This window comes from Chrysochloris asiatica, unplaced genomic scaffold (assembly GCF_000296735.1).
Source record: "Chrysochloris asiatica unplaced genomic scaffold, ChrAsi1.0 scaffold00594, whole genome shotgun sequence".
In the NCBI taxonomy this organism is placed as follows: Eukaryota; Metazoa; Chordata; class Mammalia; order Afrosoricida; family Chrysochloridae; genus Chrysochloris; species Chrysochloris asiatica.
In genome coordinates, this window is record NW_006409112.1 from 13,020 (window position 1) to 19,622 (window position 6,603).

Genomic DNA, 6,603 nt, shown 5'->3' on the forward strand with positions numbered 1-6,603 from the left:
GGACTCAAGTGTGGCAGCAGTAGTGAGGTTGGCCCAGGATCGGGCATTATTTCGTTCTGCTGTGCATGGGGTCACTATGAGTCGGTTCCGATTCAATGGCTCCTGACAACTACAAAAAGGTTCGGTGCTCAAGCTGGGTGTCCTACCAATGGGGTTAATATAGGTAACTGAAGAGGCTGCGTGCCTCTTCAGTAAATGAAGAGGTTCCTACCAATGTGGTTAATAAAGGTAATTGAAGGGGCTGGGTTCTCAAGCTGGGGTTCCTACCAATGGGGAAAATATAGGTAAATGAAGGAGGTGTGTGCTCAGAGCTGGGGATCCTACCAATGGGGTTAGTATAGGTACCTGAAGGGGCTGGGTGCTCAGAGCTGGGGGTCCTAACAATGGGGTTAATATAGCTAACTGTAGGGGTTGGGTACTCAGGGCTGAGGATCCTACCAAATGGGTTAATATAGGTAACTGTAGGGGCTGTGTGCTCAGATCTGGGGGTCCACCCAATGGGGTTTATATAGTTAATTGAAGTAGCTGGGTGCTCAGAGCTGGGGGTCCTACCAATGGGGTTAATATATGTCATTGAAGGGGCTGGGTGCTAAGAGCTGGGGGTCCTACCAATCGGGTTAATATAGATCATTGAAGGGGCTGGGTATTCAACCTGAAGGTCCTACCAATGGTGTTAATATAGGTAACTGAAGGGGCTAGGTGCTCAGGGCTGGGGGTACTAACAATGGTGTTCATATAGTTAATTGAAGGGGCTGGGTGCTGAGAGCTGTGGGTCCTTCCAAATGTGGTTAATATAGGTAACTGAACGGGCTGGGTGCTCAGAGCTGTGGATCATAACAATGGGGTTAGTATAGGTAACTGAAGGGGCTGGATGCTTAGAGCTGGGGGTCCTACCAAAGGGGTTAATAAAGGTATTGAATTGGCTGGGTGCTCAGAGCTGGGGCTCCTACCAATGTCGTTAATATAGGTAATTATAGGGGCTGGGTGCTCAGAGCTGGGGGTTCTACCAATGGAGTAAATCTAGGTAACTCTCAGCTCTTAGCACCCTGCCAATTCAGTTACCTATATTAAAACCATTGGTAGGACCCCCAGCTCTTGAGCACCCAGCCCCTTCATTTACCTATATTATCTACATTGGTAGGACCCTGACTCTGAGTTCCCAGCCCTTTCAATTATATGTAATAACCCTATTTTAGGACCCTCAGCTCTGAACACACAGCCATGTCAGTTACCAATATTAACCCCATTGGTAGGATGCCCAGCTCTGAGCTCCCATCCCCTTCAGTTACCTATATTAAACCAGTTGATAGGACCCCCAGCTCTGAGCACCCAGCCACTTCACTTACCTATATTAACCCCATTGGTAGGACCCCCAGCACTGAGCTTTCAGCCCCTTCAATTACCCAATTGGTAGGACCCCTAGCTCTGAACACCCTGCCCCTTCTGTTACCTATATTAATCCCATTGGTTGGACCCTCAGCTCTGAGCACCCTGCCCTTTCAGTTACCTTTAGTAACCCCATTGTTAGCACCCTCAGCTCTAAGCTCCCAGCACCTTCAGTTACCTATATTAACTCCATTAATAGGACCCCCAACTCTGAACATCCAGCCCCTTCAATTACCTATATTAACCCCATTAGTAGGACCCCCACTTCTGAACACCCTACCTCTTAAGTTACCTAGGTTAACCCCATTGTTTGGACACTCAGCTCTGAGGACCCAGCGCCTTCATTTACCTATATTAATCCGATTGGAAGTAACCCAGCTCTGAGCACCCACCCGCTTCAGTTACCTATTTTAACCCCATTGGTATTACCCTCAGCTCTGAGCACCCAGTCCCTTTAGTTACCTATATTAACCCCATTGGTAGGAGTTCCTGGCTCTGAGCACCAAGTCCCTTCAGTTACATATATTATCCCCATTGTTAGGACCACATCTTTGAGCACCCAGCCCCTTCAGTTAACTCTGTTAACACCATTAGTAGGTCCCCCTGCTCTGAGCTCCCAACCCCTTCAATTACCTATATTAACCCCATTGGGATGACCCCCATCTCTGTGTAAACAGCACATTCAGTTATCTATATTATCGCCATTGGTAGACCCCCATCTTGAGCACCCAGTCTCTTCAGTTACCTATATTAACCCCATTGGTCGGACCCCGAGATCTGAGCTCCCAGCCCCTTCAGTTACCTATATTAATCCCATTGGTAGGACCCCCATCTCTGATCACCCAGCCCTTTAAGTTACCTATATTAACCCCATTGGTAGGACCCCAGCTCTGAGCACCCAGGTCCTTCAATTTCCTATATTAACCACCATTGGCTAGACCCCTAGCTCTGAGCACCCAGTCCCTTCAGTTACCTACATTTAACCTAAGTGGTAGGACACCCAGCTCTGAGCACCCATCCTCTTCAGTTACCTAATTTAAACCCATTGCTAGGACACACAGCTCTGAGATCCCAGCACCTTCAGTTACATATATTAACCCCATTAGTAGGAGCCCCAGCTCTGAGCACCCACACCCTTCAGTTACCTATATTAACCTTATTAGTAGGAGCCCCAGGTCTGAGCACTTAGTCCCCTGAGTTACCTATATTAACCTCATTGTTTGGATCCCCAGCTCTGAGCGCCCAGCACCTTCAGTTATCTATATTCACCTCCTTGGTAGGACCCTCAGCTGAGAGCTCCCAGGACCTTCAGTGACCCATAATAACCACATTACTAGGAAACCCAGCTCTGAACACCCAGGCCATTCAGGTACCTATATTAACACCATTGGAAGGACCCTCATCTCTGACCTCCCAGCCCCTTAAGTTACCTATATTAACCTCTTTGTTAGGACCACCAGCTCTGAGCACCTAGCCCCATCATTTACCTATATTAACTCCATTGATAGGACCCCGGGCTCTGAGCTCCCAGCCCCGTAAGTTACCTATCTTAACCCCAATGGTAGGACACCCAGCTCTGGGCACCCAGCCACTTCAGTTACATATATCAACCACATTGGTACAAACCTCAACTCTGAGCCGCCAGCCCTTACAGTTACCTATATTAACCCCATTGGTAGGACCTCCAGCTCTGTGCATCCAGACCCTTCAGTTACCTATATTAACCGCATTGGTAGGACACCCAGATGTGAGCACCCAGAACCTACATTTATCTATATTAATCCCATTGGTAGAACCCCCTGCTCTGAGGACCCACCCCTTCAGTTACCTATATTAACCCCATTGGTAGGACCACCAGCTCTTAGCACCCTGCCCATTCAGTTACCTATTTTAACCCCATTGGTAGGATCCATAGCTCTGAGGACCCAGCCCCTTCAGTTACCTATATTAAACAGATTAGTAGGACCCCAATTCTAAGCTCCCAGTCCCTTCAGTTATCCATATTAACCCCATTTGAAGGCTCCCCAGCTCTGTACACAAAATCCTGTCTATTGCCACTATTAACCACATTGGTAGGAAGCCCAGCTCTGAGTTCCAAGCCCCTAAAGCTACCTATATTAAACCAATTGGTAGGACCCTCAGCTCTGAGCACCCAGCCCCTTCAGTTACCTATATTAACTCCAATGGCAGGACCCCAAGCTCGGACCCCCCCCCCCAGTCCCTGAAGTTACCTATATTAACCCCATTGGTTGGCCCTCCAGCTCTGAGCACCCAGCCCCTTCATTTACCAATATTAACCTCATTGGTAAGATCCCCAGCTCTGAGCTCCCAACACTTTCAGTTACCTATATTAACCACATTAGTAGGACCTCAAGCTCTGAGCACCCAGCTCCTTCAGTTACCTATATTAACCCTATTGGAAGAACCCTCATCTCTGAGATTGCAGCCCATTCAGTTACATATATTAAAACATTGGTACGGACCCCCAGCTCTGAGCACTCAGACTGTTCCATTACCTTTATTAACCCCATTGGTAGGACCCGCAGCTCTGAGTACCCAGCCCCTTCAGTTACCTATATTAACCCCATTGGTAGGACCCCCAGTTTTTAGCACACAACCCATTCAGTTACCTATATTAACTCCATTGGTAGGAACCCCAGCTCTTAGCACCCAGCCCATTCAGTTACCCATTTAACCCTATTGGTAGGACCCCCAACTTTGAGCACCCAGTCCCTTCATTTACCTGTATTACCCAGATTAGTAGGACCCCAACTCTGAGCTTCCAGCGCCTTCAGTTATCCATATTAACCCCAATTTTAGACCCCCCAGCTCTCTACACAAAGCCCTGTCTGTTACCAATATTAACCCCGTTAGTAGGATGCCAGCTCTGAGCTCCGAGCCCCTTCAGCTACCTATATTAACCCCATTGGTAGGACCCCCAGTTTTTAGCACACAACCCATTCAGTTACCTATATTAACTCCATTGGTAGGAACCCCAGCTCTTAGCACCCAGCCCATTCAGTTACCCATTTAACCCCATTGGTAGGACCCACAGCTCTGAGCACCCAGCCCCTTCAGTTACCTATATTAACTCCAATGGTAGGACCCCGAGCTCTGACCACCCAGTCCCTTCAGTTACCTATATTAACCCCATTGTTAGAATCCCATCTTTTAGTACCCAGTCCATTCAGTTACCTATATTAATCCATTGATAGGACCCCCAATTCTGAGCTCCCAGCCCCTTCAGTTACCTCAATAAACCCCATTGGTAGGACCCCCAGCTCTGAGCACAAAGCCCCTTCAGTTACCTGTATTAACCCCATTGGTAGGACCCCCATCTTGAGTTCCCAGCCCCTTCAGATACCTTTATTAATCCCACTGGTAGGATCCTCAGCTCTGAGCACCTAGCTCTTTCAGTTACCTATATTAACCCCATTGGTAGGACCCCCAGCTCTGAGCACCCAGCGCCTTCATTTACCTATATTTACCTCATTGGTAGGACACTCACATCTCAGCACCCAGCACCTTCAGTTATCTATATTAACCCCATTGGTCGACCCCCAGCCCTGAGAAGCCAGCCCCTTCAGTGACCTATATTAACGCCATTGGTAAGACCTCAGCTCTGAGCTCTCAGACGCATCAGTTACCTATATTAACCCCATTAGTGGGACCCTTAGCTCTGAGCACACAGCCCCATCAGTTACCTATATTAACCCCATTGGTAGGAATCCCAGCTCTGAGCACCAGGCTCCAGAAATTACCTATATTAACCCCACTGGTAGAACCCCCCACCTCTGAGCACCCAGCACATTCAGTTGCCTATATTAACCCCACTGGTAGGATCACAGCTCTGAGCCCCCATCCCCATCAGTTACCTATATTAACCCAATTGGTAGGACCCACTGCTTGAGATCCCAGACCCTTCAGTTACCTATATTGATCCCATTGTTTGGAACCTCAGCTCTGAGCATCCAGGCCCATCAGTTACAAATATTATCCCCATTGATAGGACCCTAGCTCTGAGCTCCAAGCCCCATCAGTTACCTATATTAACCATTTTGGTAGTACCACAGTTTTGAGCAATCGCCCCATCAGTTATCTATACTGAACCTAATTGGTAGGAACCCAGGCCTGAGCAAACAACCCTTCAATTACCTATATTAAACCCATTGATAGGACCTCCAGCTCTGAGCTCCGAGCCCCTTCAGTTACTTACATTAACCACTTGGTAGGATCCACAACTCTGATCACCCAGCCCCATCAGTTACCTATATTAACCCCTTTCGTAGGACCCACAACTCTGATCACCAAGCCCCTTCAGTTACCTATATTAATCCCATGGGTAGGACCCCCAGCTCTGAGCACACTGCCCCTTCAGTTACCTATATTAAGCCCGTTTGTACGACAGCCAGCTCTGCACACCCAGCCCCTCTAGTTACCTATATTAAACCCACTGGTAGGACCTCCAGTGTGAACTCGCAGTCCGTTCAGTTACCTGTATTAACCCCATTGATAGGACCCCCAGCTCTGAGCACTCAGCCCCTTCAGTTACCTATATTAACCCCATTGATAGGACCCACAGCTCTGAGCACTCAGCTCCTTCAGTTATATATATTAACCTCATTGGTAGGATCCCCAGCTCTGAGCACCCAGCCCCTTCAATTACCTATTTTAACCCTACTGGTTGGAACCCGAGCTCTGAGCACCCAGCCTCTTCACTTACCAATATTAACCCCATTGGTAGGACCCCCAGCTCTGAGCACCCAGCCCTTTCAATTACCTATTTTAACCCTATTGCTAGAACCTCCAGGTCAGAACACCCAGAGCGTTCAGTTACCTATATTAAACCCATTGGTAGAACCCCATTCTCTGAACACCCAGACCCTTCATTTAACTATATTAACCCCATTGGTAGGACCCAAGGTCTGAGCTCCCAGCCCCATCAGTTATCTGTATTAACCCCATTGATGGAACCCCAGTTCTGTGCACCCAACCCTTCAGTTACCTATATTAACCCCTTTGGTAGGACACCCGCTCTGAGCAACAGCCCCATCATTTATCTATATTAAACCCATTGGTACTATCCTTACTCTGAGCAACCAGCCCCTTTATTTAACTATATTAACCAAATTGCTAGGACCCCCAGTTCTGAGGACCCAGCCCCTTCAGTTACCTATATTAACCCCATTGGTAGGACCCCCAGCTCTGAGCACCCAG